General features: G+C 43.7%; 1 protein-coding gene across 1 annotated transcript in view; it reads left to right on the forward strand.

Moving 5' to 3' along the window:
* Positions 1–1,970: 1,970 nt before the first annotated feature.
* The window catches only part of COL21A1 (collagen type XXI alpha 1 chain), a 118,774-nt gene continuing 103,967 nt past the window's right edge, over positions 1,971–16,777 (forward strand). Inside the window, exons 1-2 of the mRNA XM_082218422.1 lie at positions 1,971–2,379; positions 9,793–9,876. The gene's annotated coding sequence lies outside the window, so the exon portion shown is untranslated. The remainder of the gene's footprint in view (positions 2,380–9,792; positions 9,877–16,777) is intronic.

Raw genomic sequence — 16,777 nt, forward strand, 5'->3', positions numbered from 1 at the left:
CTCTGTTAGAACGCTGGGTTTTGTCCAGGCAGCATTCTCCTGTATGCTGGCTGTTTCTAGCGTGCACCAGTAAACCTACAGTTGTTAACTATGAAGGCTGTGACCTATACCTTTTTAAGATGAAATAGCTGAAGCCTGGTAGAGTATGGCAAATGTATTTGGTGTAACTCATGGCTTCTCCACTTAAAAGGCTCTCAGGCAGCATAGCTGCCAGGGACCTCTGCTTTAATTTGCCAAATCTTTACGTCCTGTGCTTTTAAAGCCACTTCAAATGAATCTGACTAGCTTAAACAGACTACAGTCAGCACTTAAGCACAAAACCTGGTGCCCACGATATGGCAAGCTGACATTAAGGAAAAGGAAAACTAAATCCTTTCAAAATCTTCCTCATGACCATGCAGGAGGAGGGCTGAGGAGGAAGGGAAGAGGCATATTCCTGCTTTTGTACATCGGGCTAAACCATGGCTTAGCATGATCTGAAAACATGGCCATAAAAAAGCAGTATATCAGGGCAAAATCAAGGATAGAAACATTTTCCCTTGACACCTATTGCAGGTATTTTATTTTTTGTTTGGGGGGAGCATTTAGCTCCCAACTGAATCTCACCTACTATGTGAGAGAACCAATTCATATATTTCTCACTGTTTAGGTACATAGAATCGTAGAATTGTAGAGTTGGAAGGAACCTTCTAGAATGTTTTGTTATATTATGGTATTCCTAGCACATAGTCCATTGAATGAGTACTACTTGGCAAAACCTTACAAACAATTCACACCAAAGAGTCTCTTCTCTTTGTGACCCCCCCCCCAAAAAAAGTGCTTTGGTGTTTTCACATTATTTTTTGAGGTGGGTTGCTGTTCTTTTGCTTCCTCAGAAACTTTTCCCATTTGCACAGAGCTCCTCTGTTTCTTTCAGTGGCGATTTGAAGTCGAGCAGTGGGGGCTTCATTTCCAAAAATTGGTGGGAACCAAGCATCTGTCTCTCCCCACTGCGTTGCCAAGGGTGAATTTGGTGATGAGAAACAGTTTCAGTGCACAGAATGAACAGGCAGGGCAGGGGGCAATAATGCAAACTGCCTTTATTTATGCATATTCCATTTATTTAGATTTTTTACTCTGCTTTACAGCTAGCTGAAGTCCTCAAGGCAGCTAATGACATTTATAAAACACAAGAGATGCACCAAGCACTGGGAGCTCAAAAAACAGCCACACTGTTCCTCCCCTCAGGGCAGTTAATGACAGTTGGCCCTGGGTGGGGGGAGGGGCGGGATCAGCCCAGCTGGAGCAGGGCCTAACGATTTTCCACCTTCCCTGACTACTTTATGTCATTACTTTTGTATAATTTCCTACTACATTATGCTTTACTGTCCCCACAGAAATCTGCTGGAAATCCTGTTTCCTGGACAGTAGGGGAAAAACAAGTTTGACAAGGAGTCTTTTTTTTAAAAAAAAGGCTATAAAACATGTGGCAAGCTTTTGGTTGGACCTCATTTCCCTGACTTTAAGAACAAGTGAGATCTCATGGGCGGCGGGGGAGGAGAGAACATTGATAGATGAGGATAATGACCTCTGAGGAAATGTGTTCTCTGGGAGCCCATGTGCATGAATGCGCATGCACACATCCCAAACACATCCTCCTCTAGAACCCAGGCTGAAACAACACAAAGGAAATGTATCCTGAGGGGAGGCGTGTTAGCCAAGGATGAGAGTCAAAACCACACATTTATACTGAACATGTAGTTCGGCAGTTGTGTTTTCTTTCAACAGCTGTTGGGAAGGATCAAGGCCACAGAGAAGAGTTTGATCCTTTCCACTCTGCTCTGGTCCCAGTGAAAACTACCCTCCTTGCTGCAATTTGCCTCAGGAGGGAAGCTGACATTGTTCTCTTCTTTTAGGTCTCAGGCTGCCAGGAAGCATGGGGCAAACACTCTTGTCTAACTCCCAGCACCAAGGATCAAGTCTTTTCTTCTCCGTATCTGAGGAATAAGAAATCAAAGTCATGGTGTGCTGGCAAGATTGCTCAGCAATGGATATAAACCCCTGCTGAGTGAGCAGCAAGATTTCCTCAAGAGAGCATTTTTAAGATTAGCATTTGGATGCTCCTACACCCTGCCACAAATGAAATATTGATGTCATTTATAAAGAATGCCACAAGTCTCACTGCAGAACTATTTGCACAGAAACCATTGCAGTTTATAAGGGGAAATCTCTACTTTTATCATTACAACCAGTTTAGGAACACCACAAACCAGAATAAATTGTTCCAATCTGACCATGTTTGTGTCCTGGCCCTCCCCGTCTGATGGAGAACTTGAACTCAAAACCCCATTTCTGCCAAAGGCTTTAATGTGTGGATAAGGCAAGCTACAATTTACAAGGGTAAGCAGGCTTATGACAGACTAAATGCAGGGCTAGGTGCGAGCTCAGACGCTGAGCCAACAAGCACCACCCTGCAGTTTCCTTTTGAGGAAAGGAAGGGTGCCCAGGGTGGGCAGCTGAAGTCCTGAGACTGGGCAAAAAAAGGCATCCCTTTGAGTGGGTTGGCTATGCTAAATTTGATTACTCTGGTGCTGGCATCTCCATGGAGATGGAGGCAGGGTTACTCTCAACCATCTCTCCAGAGTGAGAAGGCTTGTGAGTGACAGGAGGCAGCACAAAAGGCAAACAAAAGGCGTATTTGGAAGGAGAGTGCTGGGACCCTCTTCTGCTAGCTCACTTGAGCCTTCCCTGGGGTCTAACTCTCCACCCTTACCCCCTGACAGAAGACTGGTTCCCTCCTGGGGGATCAGACACCTCTTGAGACCTGGAATCATCAACCTGCAGCCCACTGGGTCCCTCCAATACAAATTATTAGAGTTCCTCCTATTCGCTTTCTGTGACACCTCCAAAGGAGTTTGAGACTCAAGGGAAAGCCAGATACATTTAAACATGTTGCAATGCCATTAATTTCCACGGGACAGATTTAAGCACACACTTAACATTCCAATATAAATTAATGAGCTGGGTTCGGGTTCAATAACACCCCTATTAATGAATCCATTGCCCATTATCTCAATATATTATTTCTGCAAATATGTAATACTTTGATGCCCTCTAATGGGCTACTATTAAAAAGCATCCTGGGGGGGGGGGAATCATCTGACCTTTTTTTAAACAAAACAAAACAAAAACCCTGTGGTGTCCAGACAACTTTCTTTAACAGTGTGCAAACATGGAAAAGTTGTTTCACAAGCTCAGCTCTGTCCTCTCCCATGTCGGCAGAAACATGCCTTTGTGTATGTGTAAAAAACAAACTGTTTCTACTTGTGTGTGGGTATGTGTGTAAGCTATGCAGAGTTCTGATTCATGTAGGCAAAGAGGATGCCACTCCAGCCTGCAAGTCTCAGCTCTCAAGCATAAAAAATTCTCTCCAAATGTGCATTGCCATCAAATGGCTGCAGGCAAGACTGGTTGTATTAAGATTGTTTTCAAGTGTACATATCTCTGGACCAAGCCGTTATTCTGTTTACCATAGCTTCTGTCGGGGCTGTCTTTATACAGGGGTGTGGAGCACCCCGGAGCCGAATTCTGGGGGGCGCCAAATGTATTCTGGGAGGTGGCAGTGAAAAGCAATGGAATGAAAGTTCCTGCCCCTCTCCTCTGTAGTGTCAAATATTCCCGATGAGTCAGGAAACAAAAGCAGTTATTTCTGCTGCATCATTGTTACTGGTGAGCGATTTCCCTCCCCCCCAAAAAGCTCAACAACTTTGAGTTTGCACCCCCCCCAAAAAAATGGGGGCAGCTAAACTAAATTTGGGGGCACTGGGTGGATCTTTGCACTCCAGTGGCGCATTTGCTAAAGATGGCCCTGGCTTCTGTAGTCCAACTCTTTAAATGTGAATAATCATTGGCCAAGATAATGACATGTTTTCTAACATTGCTACTGTCTCTGAAATCAAGTAAGAAGAACTCTGTCTTACTTGCAGTGACTGATATTACAGAAATATACTTTCTCTAACAACATGCCTGGTTCATCAGTCAGGCAGTCAGAAACCAAGCTGCATAAATCAGCAGACTTTTTCATATGGAGTTCATCCTCAAACTGGTAATAGTTCTTTATTACTGTTTCTCCATTTCATTCTTCTCTGATTCAGCTGCAGATAACTCTTAATAATAAGACTGGGATTGTATCAAGTTATGTTTGGTCAGAGGTGTTCAGAAGACATTATGTTTTCTAGACAAAGATACCCACTCGTAATGAAGGGCTTAAGAAAGGCAAAGTGTCATTGGGAATACAGAGGCCTCCTTTCATTGATTATGGGTCAAAGTGGCTGGTGGTGATTGATGAAACAAAGGGGATTGTAACAGCAGTAATGGTAGAAAGTGACATGCGTTGTGGAATGGGACTGTTTTGAACAGGGTTGCATGGAATAAAAGAGAGTTGTTTATCACGTTGCTCCCAGGGATGTCTGGCAGCAGCTACTCTTACATGTGGTGTACTACTGGGGCTTTTCAACTTTTGAACAATGGATGAAAGGGAGATGCCTTCATCTTTTCAGGTATTGAGATCAGATGTTTTCTTCCTGAAAAGTACTTGTGATTAAAGCTGTGAACCCTTAATCCAAAGGGGAGTCTAACAGTTTAAGCTTAGAACCAAACCTTGGGGGGGGGGGTCTTTAAAAGTTGCTCACAAGGCAGCATATCATCAGTTACTCTGAGGGTCTCCACAAGTTATCAGTGGCTGCCATTTGCAATTCTCTTGCTATTACACACACACACACACACACACACACACACACACACACACATTATGAACAGTGAAAATGAGCACATTTTATCTCACACCGCATAGACTGCTATCTCTGAGGAACTGCACAAAAGTTGCACTGTGTCTGGAGTCCCTTCCCTCTTACCATGGGATCTTTATCTTGGACCTAGTGAGTGCTTATCAGTTCTAACACTCTTTCACTCACAGCCCTTTGCTGTAACAAGGGTTTACTTTGTGGATGAAACTGAAATTTTCACACAAGTTTGGGCTCAACATTGACTGCTAGTGTCAAACTACTTACTCTACAACAGGCATAGGCAAACTCTGCCCTCCAGATGTTTTGGGACTACAACTCCCATCATCCCTAGGTCAGGGATGATGGGAGTTGTAGTCCCAAAACATTTGGAGGGCAGAGTTTGCCTATGCCTGCTCTACAATAGCCCCATCAGTTTCAATGTTGTTTCTAGAGGTGGGTTGACCAGTTAATTTTGGTTTCTCTCCGTTTCTCACTTTTTCCAACCTGAAGCTCAGTTGTCCACATTTCCCAATCAGTTGTGTCCTCATAAAAATTAATCTACAAATTCATACAAATTTCTCCTAATTTCTTCATTTTGATATGCAATTATGCCTTACATGATGCATGCTTGTATGTTATTTTCATTAATATATGCATTTTTGTGCACATTACTTTGCTGGAGAACTGCATGGCATAATTCAGAGAAGTGCACATTTTGAAGAATGCCTAAGTTTCATTTTGCATATGGTTTCAGGAAGGACAAATGAAGTTGCTTCATATGAGCTGAATTGAATTTCTTCTCCATCCCTAGCACACTTTAGTTCCAAGTTAGCTAGCATAAGACCAATTAATTTGGATCCTTCATACTAATTTACACATCTATTGTTTCATTTACTAGGCTTGCACAATGTTAGGATGGAGCAGGAAGTACTCATAGGGTCATGGAGGATGGCAAGGGGATGGAGGTCAGTGCACAGGAGCCAGAGCAGTAGGACCCATCACCAGAGGGGCCCCTGTCTCTACCAACATGGTGGGCTCTGAGGCATAGGGAGCAGCAGGAGTTCTAGGAGGCTGAGGCAGACAAAGGCCCACAGCCCATCTCCCTAGCTGGCCAGGTGGGGCTCGCTAGCTCTGGGAGGAGGGGTGTGATTCCTCAGCTGGATTAGGCTTGAAACAGGTGAGGGTCACATGCCTCATCAAGCCCAGGTGCTGCCATCAGCAGGCAAAGTACAAAAGGGAAGTAGCGCTCAACTGCCCATGTTGATGGACCTTGGCTTGATGAGAATGTGCTAGAACCTCTACAGGACTGTGCTTTTGGTTTGATTCTGGACTGCGTTCTGACTGCTGAACTTCAGACTTGATTACTTGAATTGACTCTGGACTTTTTCTCCTGGCCTTTAGACTTTGCTTGTGTGGCTTAACCCCCAGACATTGGACTTGACATACTGACTTGCTGCTAGGTAGGTCAGGGGTTCTGAACAATTGTTCAAACAGGCTTTTTCAGGGGTGCATTTTCAGGGGTGCATTATCATTTAAATAACATTATACACCTACATGTGTCTGCCTGTGACAGTTAGCTCAGACTTCAGGCTTTTGGACCTATTTCCAGAGAAACATGGTGAAGTCCAGCCTTGCACCATAGCTGTGTTTTACCTGTATACCTAGGCAAACAGATGGACTTTGCATCCCTAGAACTACCAAAGAATGCAGAGTTCCACTCCCTTGAACACACTAAAATTGTTTGGCTTCGCCTGAGGTAAAAAACAGCAGTGTGTGTGTGTGTGTGTGTGTGTGTGTGTGTGTGTGTGAGAGAGAGAGAGAGAGAGAGAGAGAGAGAGAGACTAATTTTATTTTTGGTGTTGTTAAAGTGAGTGGTTGTATCAGAAGCTCTTTAAATTACCTGTTTGCCCATCCTTGTAACAAAGATGTCACATTTGTATGGAAGAAATAGTTCATGGGGAAGGGATATTGGCAGTGCATGGCTCTCAGCAAGGACTTCCCAGAAACTTTATTTGGGAAGCATTTCTCCCAACTGGGGCTGAATTGTAGCACACGTAGAGCAAAAAAGTTTTCTGAATGAGCCTGAACAGTGAACTACCTCAGGCCATCTGTGGCTCTAATTTCTGCCCAGCACCCATGCAGACATGGTCTGATAGCCCACCTGAATGTTTCAGATATTTCTACTGGGCCATTTCTGCTTTTGCTTTTGCTTCTGCTAGGTATGGTCCCCCTCCCATATTTTTTTGTGGTTTTAAATGTTTGCTACCTTCAGAAGTATTGCTGTTTGAAACATTATCCTTCAATACAAGACCAAATGGAACACTGATTTAAATCATTATGCATCTTGTATTTTCACTGCTGATATATTCTTAAATTTATAATCTCTGCAATACGTCTCCTCTTTAAGAAATTGCTCTATTGACATGTGTGTAAAGAATCAATGTTTCTTATAAAATTTTGCAGTGAGGTTAACTATTGATCTAGGATTAATCCTTAATTAATTTCAAAGACAGCAACAGTAGGTGGAATGACCTATTGAAGCGTGTTTCACTTAGAACTGACTTTTTTTTAATAGAGCAAGTCAAAAACCAGCTAAGTCAGCATATTTATATATACACTAGCCCGCAGAGTGCTGGATGACACTGGGCTGATTAGATGTCTTGATTTAAAGCAACTAATTAGTTTAATTTCACAATGAAATATAAAAGAAACACACACACATATCGCAGTATTGTACAAGTATTTACTAAAAAAGAATGAAATAAGGTGCTGCTCTAAGTAATGCAATGTTTTATTTTAGAGGGTCATCTTAGATTCAGCAGCATTTAATTCATTTAGTTCAGCCCCCTGCAATGCTGAAGTACATTTTTAAAAAAGGAAAACCAGAACCTACGGTGGCAAAACCCCCACAAAAAATCACATTCAAATAAGACCATGAAATATTGTATCCCTGATTGAGGAGGAGAATGGACTACTAAGGGAGAGAAGGGGAAATGGAATAGAGTATCCTGGAAATGGGAATGGCTCGTTGACTGGAATAAAGGTAAAAGGTAAAGGACCCCTGGATGGTTAAGTCCAGTCAAAGGTGACTATGGGGTTGCGGCGCTCATCTCGCTTTCAGGCTGAGGGAGCTGGTGTTTGTCCACAGACAGCTTTCTGGGTCATGTGGCCAGCATGACTAAACCACTTCTGGTGCAACAGAACACAGTGACAGAAACCGGAGCGCACAGAAACACCATTGACCTTCCTGCCACAGCAGTACTTATTTATCTACATGCACTGGCGTGCTTTCGAACCGCTAGGTTGGCAGGAGCTGGGACACAGCAACGGGAGCTCACTCCGTTGCAGTGATTCGAACCGCCGACCTTCCAATTGGGAAGCCCAAGAGGTTCAGTGGTTAAGACCACAGCACCATATTGAACAGAACATCACACTGCTACATGCAAAGGGGATGACAATGGGTATCTTTTCCCAAATGTTGACTATTGTATCAAATCCCCTAATTGCATGAGGTTTTTAGCCTCTACTCAATCCAACATGTATTGTATTGCATTGCATTGCATTGTTGTGGAGTTTTGGACTACAACTACTTTCTCAGTCAAATTAGATCAGACATGGATTGAAAATTATGTTTAATAGGTAAAGGTAAAGGTACCCCTGCCCGAACGGGCCAGTCTTGACAGACTCTGGGGTTTGTGCGCCCATCTCACTCTATAGGCCGGGGGCCAGCGCTGTCCGGAGACACTTCCGGGTCACGTGGCCAGCGTGACAAAGCTGCATCTGGCGAGCCAGCGCAGCACACGGAACGCCGTTTACCTTCCCGCTGGTAAGCGGTACCTATTTATCTACTTGCACCCGGGGGTGCTTTCGAACTGCTAGGTTGGCAGGCGCTGGGACCGAGCAGCGGGAGCGCACCCCGCCGCGGGGATTCGAACCGCCGACCTTTCGATCGGCAAGCCCTAGGCGCTGAGGCTTTAACCCACAGCGCCACCCGCGTCCATGTTTAATAGTGAACACTTTTTTTAAAAAAAGCACAGATTAATATCAAACTAAATATACATCAACTGTCACTGTTGCTAAGAATTTATGCTGGTATATCAATATTGGCTCAAGGCCCCAGTGTAGAAATCCTGTGATGCTGCTGTGTTGCCCTAATTCATTGTGACTTATGGCAGACTCCACCCTAAACAGCTATGCAACTGACCCAGAAAAGTGTTTCAGAAAACACCATTTAATTCTGATTTATTAGTTAATCTACCACACAAGTTAATCAGTTTCATGTTTTACGCTTCAGTGATGCTGTAATTGTGCAAGTCTAGGCTTGTTCCAAACAAGTCCAGCAACTTCTGTATCATTACCTGGCATGATAATGAAACAGAACATTTTTAGTATCCATTGTAAGGCAGAAATTATATAGATTTCAAAAATTACCACCACCACCCCACTTTACAAGGATCCTCATAGATCAGGATAGTGGTGGAGAACAAGAATGTATTACTCATTTTTGTTTATATTTCCAAAGTGTGTATCCCCCCTGCCGCTTTTTTACTGCTCTGTCCCAAGAGAGAGTTTGTGTGTAACTTGAAATCTCGGAATGTCAGCCATGGCCTCTTGATAGCCTCATTAATCAAGTGCTTGCCACACTTCATCTTGCAGATGTTACAGAGCTGGACTAACACCCTGAATGCCGACTCAGTGACATAGTTTTAATACCTATTCCCTCGCTCCCTGTGGTAATTCAGTTTGGAGAAGGGTTCTATGTGACTTCCAAGAAGAAATAATCTACCTTCCTGGGTTATTTTTAGAACCACAGCCTGATTTGGGGAAGTCCCACCAGCCCACCATGCCCCATCTCCTCTTAGCCTCTCAGAGGATTCTTTTTGGAAGTTGCATGTGACTGCAGGGGTGAGAATGAGCATGAGAAACATGTCTTCCAGGAATGTCCACAAACTGAAATCTGGGTCCAATTGTTGATTAATGGCATCAATACCAACCAGTATTATTAACTATTCATTGAATCTCCTTTTAGGTGCATCTTTTCAGTGTTAAACAATGAAAGTTCCAGTCCTTGTTCCTCTGATGAGTCTCTACAGTGCTTCATTGTCTGAAGAAGGTATGTGGATATCCTCTACTGGAGATACATAATCATTGCAAACCAGCTTTTGTCTGCACCAAGTATTTTTTTTAACCTGTCCTTTGATGACTTCTTGCTGTGGATCCAGTTTGCATCTGAGCTCCCAAAATTAAAAACAGCTGGCGTTCTTCTTGAGCAGCAACTCGCTTCTGAGACATGTCTTGATGCATAGTGGGGGAATTGAAAGAAAACTAGAGCTTCCATTTAGTTATACAGTGCTCAAAACACATCTCATTCATTAGGCCTGAATACAGGTCAGTGTCATGAGTCAGAATTTTATTTCACTGGGTTTAGAACAGAAGACTAAGGTTCTTGGTCCTCATTGACCCATATATATAAAAAAAAATATCAAGAGCTGGAATTCAAAGTAGGGCTTGCCTGATGGAATGATGACCCCCTCCCTCCTCCTCACATGTGTTGTGTTCTGGAGATTTCTCCTGATGCCCGGAGCAAATTGAGTGGGGAAAGCCCCATTGCAGTAGTGGGTGTCCTGGCGCTGGTTTATGCTAATGCAACTATTTAGTTGAATGTGGTCCAAGGTTTGAAGGCTGCATGGTATGGCTTCAATTAAGTTTCGTAGATTCCTTCTTAAAAAGTCCAGAGTGTCCTGGTCTGGAGTTCTGTGTACTCAGAAGTGCTCAATGTGCATGTAAACCTGCCAGTTAGCTCAGCACTGTCAGTTCCAACACAGCTTGCTGTATTCACACTCTACATTATTAGGTGCACAGATATAACATCCTAAGTGTGCACCTAAAGAAACATTGTGTGGAGAGGCATTTAGGGTGGACTACATATCCTGTCGTCTGCCAACCTAGCAGTTCGAAAGCACCCCCGGGTGCAAGTAGATAAATAGGGACCGCTTACAAGCGGGAAGGTAAACGGCGTTTCCGTGTGCGGCTCTGGTTCGCCAGAGCAGCGATGTCACGCTGGCCACGTGACCCGGAAGTGTCTTCGGACAGCGCTGGCCCCCGGCCTCTTGAGTGAGATGGGCGCACAACCCTAGAGTCTGGCAAGACTGGCCCGTATGGGCAGGGGTACCTTTACCTTTACCTTTACATATCCTGTCTCTATTGTGTATCTTCAAAGTCCAGCTGCTGCTTTTTCTTTGCAAAAAGGGTGGTAGGTAGGAACAGTTCCCAGCAGAGAGCAGCAGATGGGAGGGGCAGGGGTATCAACTTGAATAAAATATTGGGGGGCATGCCCATCAACTTTGGGGGCCTTGGCCCCCTCAAATATTTTATGGGGAGAGTAGAGCCCATAGGAATTAACTCCTATGGGGAAGGGAATCCTTCCACCTTCCCACACCCACCACTCCCTCCTAATTTCTCCATACTAGTAATTTTACTCTCTCCCCATCACCTGAATTTGTTAACTGGGGCTTGGGAAAATCTTCTGGGAGTGACAGCAAGAGACAGAAGGGAATGGCTGAGGGATAAGGAACCTGTTGCCCTTCAGATCTTGTTGTATTACAAATCTCATTGGCCCCAGCTAGCAAGGACAATAGTCAGGAGTGATAGGGGCTATATTCTAATGATATCTGAATGGCCAGGGGTTCCCCACCCCTGGATTAAGCACTCTCCTTTCCCCCCACTGCTTCTCCACTGAAAGCTATTCCCTCTACTCCCCTGCTTTGCAAGGGAGAAAGTCTGGGCTTTGAAGAGATGCAGTGGAGGAAGTACATGCTGTTCTGCATTAAACCCACCCAGAAAAGTGAGCAAGAATTTGGTGCTGTGTTTTGGTTTATCCACTCCCTTCCTTCAGGTCTCAGCACAACTTGTGCACAAGCTGGGGACCTTATAAGTGCTATATTAGAGGATCTGAAGTTGAGGTGTTTATCAACTCTTAAAATTATACCAGTTTCAGGGCCTTTTTGTAAAACTGGGATTTCACTGTGGGGCCAATAGAGTCAAAGGAATGGTAATCTTGACTTGGTGCTCAGCCTTTCCTGGCTCACAGCATTGTTTAAATTACCAGTCTTTCCTTGCACTTATGGCTTGAAGTGGCTTTATTTGAGCAAAAGGGAAAGCAGACTAGAACTGGGAGAGGGGGGAATGATAAATGGCGCCCATGTTGTGCACATGTGTGTTCCCTTTACTGCAGTCCAATAAATGTCCTGATAACTTACAGCAGAGCCACAGGGTCACACATCTGTTAATTAAAGTTTTCCATCTGCACCATCTGATGATCATTGAGCCTGATCCGTCTCACTCATGCAAAATACCCATCATTTATCGGTAGACTTTTAGTGTGCATGAATACAAAATTCACAATTAATCCATCTATGAGAAGCTTGTCCGCTGTCTGTCTGGGGCTATTAGTTTGCAACTTCATTAATGGAGTCTTCTGTGGATCAACCCATCCACTGCATGGCTGCATTCTACCACAAGTATGAGGATTTTGGGCCTCATCTCCATATATGACAAGAGATAGGTAGGTCTGGATTGCAGCTACAAAATGGGGGGGGGAGTCTCTCTCCCCATCTCCTTTCCCCCTCAAACCCTGGTTTCTGTTTTCCTTTGGCTAGGATTCCAAATACTTTTGCTGGTTAAAGGGATTTGTATTTCTGCCTGGCCTTTTGCCATCATCCCATAGACCATATATATTTGGTCCTACACTTGTTTTTAGTGGCATGGCAGAACAGTAAGGTCTGTATAAATCAGGTGTGAGGTTTCAAAGGAACATGGTGAGAGTTTATCCCTTGCTCCATTGTACTGTTATTGGATAGAGGGGTTGGAGAGAATGGTGTCTGAGGAAAAATGTAGACTGCATAGTTCTAGTTACAGGTAGGTAGCCGTGTTGGTCTGCCATAGTCGAAACAAAATAAAAAATAAAAAAATCCTTCTAGTAGCACCTTAGAGACCAACTAAGTTTGTAATAGGTATGAGCTTTCATGTGCTACTGGAAGGAATTTTTTATTTTGTTTCAACTGCATAAAAAGGTAAAGGGGACCCCTGACCATTAGGTTCAGTCATGACTGACGCTGGGGTTGCGGCGCTCATCTCGCTTTACTGGCCAAGGGAGCCGGTGTAGAGCTTCCGGGTCATGTGGCCAGCATGACTAAGCCGCTTCTGGCGAACCAGAGCAGCGCACAGAAATACCGTTTACCTTCCCACCGGAGTGGTACCTATTTATCTACTTGCACTTTGATGTGCTTTTAAACTGCTAGGTTGGCAGGAGCAGGGACTGAGCAACGGGAGCTCACCCCGTCGCGGGGATTCAAACCGCCGACCTTCTGATCGGCAAGCCCTAGGCTCTGTGGTTTAACCCACAGTGCCACCTGCGTTAACTGCATACACACTTTCCATTTAAAGCACATCCCACCCACCCAAGAGAATAATAGTAATTTACCTCCACAGAGCTACAGTTCCCTGGAGTCTTAAACTACAGTTCCTAGAATTCTTTGGGGAAAGTAATGGGCTTTAAATGGATGGCGTGTATGCTTTAAAAGTGTGGGTATGTTTTGAAGATCTACATATGTGTGGGAATGTATATTAATGCCTGCATCTATTACTGGACCACTGTAATTGCTTTTTGTGTTTCTGATACGGTCCATAGTGAACAACTCCAGATAGCATGTACATAATACATTATCCAGCCAATGAATTTCAAACTGGTTGAGTGTTAAAATCTTTACTGATATTCACTGGACTTGGCAAATATAACCCTGGCCAGATACTACACAGTTCAGAGACATACATGTCATGAAAAACTACAGGGTTGCTGCAGAAATTAGCATTCCTGTGCCAAAATCCCGCCCCCCCATAAAAAGCAGTAATACTTAACTGCCATTAACTTGTGACCTCACTTCACTGTGTGTTTCTTCATACTTGCTCTACATAATAGGCTGCTGATGAAGGGAGAAAGGAGTCATATAAGATTATGGACACAGAATCGGGGTTAGTACATTTATAGAGAGGATTTGGAGAACCCAACAGGGGGTGCTGGTTTGGGAGGCAACTCTGTGCTTTCCATAACATGTCGCTTTGCAGTATGAAACATGAATAAAAAGTAATAAAGACCATGTGTGTGTATGTGTGATCCTGAGAGAAAGTCTGCCTTTCAGAGGCAAACCAGTGGTCCAAAGTGGTTAATGTGTACCCTACCTGGAAAGAAATGTTCCCACTTACAAAGCCAAGTTACCAAAACATTATACAAATATAACTTGAATGTATTGATAAAGCATTTCTGATAAAGTATATTGATATAACTTGAATGGATTATTGATCATGTTCACATGTCACACTGAAGATGGGTACAAGCAGTCTCTATAAATACACTGTACAAATGGTTTTTTTGTGAGTGTACGCTAGTTGATTTTTTTCTTCAGCTCAGCTATTGCATACACAGGTTACACTGGTACATGGACGGTACACTATTTGTGAACACCCCTTACTTTTAACAAAAGCAAACTTGAGTCTCATTTACCAAACTAACGGTGATTTTGAGAATTTGTACTGTAGTTCCTTTCATCCAGATGGAATTTATTCAGGTGGTATTCCTTCAGAATGTTCCATCATAATTACCTTTAAGATGTCAGCACGTGCGCGCGCGCACACACACACACAACCTATGGCACTGGTGGCAAATTAATGACTCTGAAGGCGATGCCAAAATAAGCAGAACATAAGAAAACCAGAACATAAGAAAACCCTGGATGCTCTGTATGCCTTGCTTGATAGCAGTCCCATAAGCGGGGTGTTCACCAACATTGGCCAGATTTTCAGTGGTTCGTGGCACAAATAGGCTTTTAGTCTGACTGCTGAAGATAATGTGCAGTTATTGATTGTCATGAGATTAGTGCCAGTTCCAGGGAAGGAAGAGGCTGGTGTTTACTGAAATGGATGCTCTTCTCTTGGAGAAAGGTCCATTGATGAATCTGACATTTTGGTAAGTAGGGTTTTTGAGTTCAAGTAATAGTTAATATAATCAGCTCTTGGGGGTGGGGAAAAAGCCATCTGGGAAGGCTAGCACACCTTGATAGAGTTTATTGATTTTCTTTTAATCAATTTTCTTAATAGGTTTACAGCTGCAACTCTTGCTATCTTTGGGAATCCATTCCACATATTATTTATGCTTTGTAAAAAGTGGCATTTCCCTAAGTGTTTTATGCTGTGATCTTTCTCAGGAGGGTGTTTCCTGTTGGTTAGCTATCTTTTATGCTACAATCTGTAGCTAAAAGAGCACAGTCTCAGCCCTCGTTATCTTACTGAATTGGAGCCCCCTCTTGTGGTGATAATACAGCTCTAAAAACCTTGATGAGAAATATTTACCGTAGGTCTGGCCTGCATAGAGTAAGCATGTGGGCTGATTAGGGCCACCTACTGACTGTGGGACAAGAAGCTACGGAACAACTGATTGGTTCAAAATTGGAAAAGGAATACAACAAGGCTGTATATTGTCTCCCTGTTTATTTAACTTATATGCAGAATTCATCATGCAAAAGGCTGGGCTGGATGAATCCCAAGCCGGAATTAAAATTGCCGGAAGAGGAGAAGAGGAGGTTAAGGGGTGATATGATAGCCATGTTCAAATATATAAAAGGATGTCACATAGAGGAGGGAGAAAGGTTGTTTTCTGCTGCTCCAGAGAAGCGGACATGGAGCAATGGATCCAAACTACAAGAAAGAAGATTCCACCTAAACATTAGGAAGAACTTCCTGACAGTAAGAGCTGTTTGACAGTGGAATTTGCTGCCAAGGAGTGTGGTGGAGTCTCCTACTTTGGAGGTCTTTAAGCAGAGGCTTGACAACCATATGTCAGGAGTGCTCTGATGGTGTTTCCTGCTTGGCAGGGGGTTGGACTCGGTGGCCCTTGTGGTCTCTTCCAACTCTTCTATGATTCTATGATTCTAAGAAATGTCAACAACCCCAGATATGCAGATGACACAACCTTGATGGCAGAAAGTAAGGAGGAATTAAAGAACCTGTTAATGAGGGTGAAAGAACAGAGTGCAAAATATGGTCTGAAGCTCAACATCAAAAAAACTAAGATCATGGCCACTGGTCCCATCACCTCCTGGCAAACAGAAGGGGAAGAAATGGAGGCAGTGAGAGATTTTACTTTCTTGGGCTCCTTGATCACTGCAGATGGTGACAGCAGTCACGAAATTAAAAGACGCCTGCTTCTTGGGAGAAAAGCAATGACAAGCCTAGAAAGCATCTTAAAAAGCAGAAACATCACCTTGCTGCATAGCTGTCAACTTTCAGATTTGAAAATAAGGGATCAGCAGCCTCACCTGTCCCGGGGACAGTCTATGGGATATCTAACAATCCGGGATAGCAGCAGGAAGCAGCGGGAAGCTGCGCTGGAATAAGGGAATTTCCTGCAAAAAAAGGGAAGGTTGACAGCTATGCCTTGTTGACAAAGGTCCGTATAGTTAAAGCTATGGTTTTCCCAGTAGTGATATATGAAAGTGAGAGCTGGACCATAAAGAAGGCTGATCACTGAAGAATTGATGCTTTTGAATTATGGTGCTGGAGGAGACTCTTGAGAGTGCCATGGACTGCAAAAAGATCAAACCTATACATTCTTAAGGAAATCAACCCTGAGTGCTCACTGGAAGGATAGATCCTGAAGCTGAGGCTCCAATTCTTTGGCCACCTCATGAGAAGAGAAGACTCCCTGGAAAAGACCCTGATGTTAGGAAGGATGGAGGGCACAAGGAGAAGGGGACGACAGAGGACAAGATGGTTGGACAGTGTTCTCAAAGCTATGAACATGAGTTTGACCAAGCTGTGGGAGACGTGCCTGGCATGCTCTGGTCCATGGGTCACGAAGAGTTGGACATGACTAAATGACTAAACAACAATAACAACTGACTGTTTTGTGCTTATTTGGGGACTTTCCAAACATGTATTGTTTGCAGTCTATTCTTGGCTTT

This window comes from Podarcis vaucheri (assembly GCF_965113315.1).
Source record: "Podarcis vaucheri genome assembly, chromosome: 3".
Classification (NCBI taxonomy): domain Eukaryota; kingdom Metazoa; phylum Chordata; class Lepidosauria; order Squamata; family Lacertidae; genus Podarcis; species Podarcis vaucheri.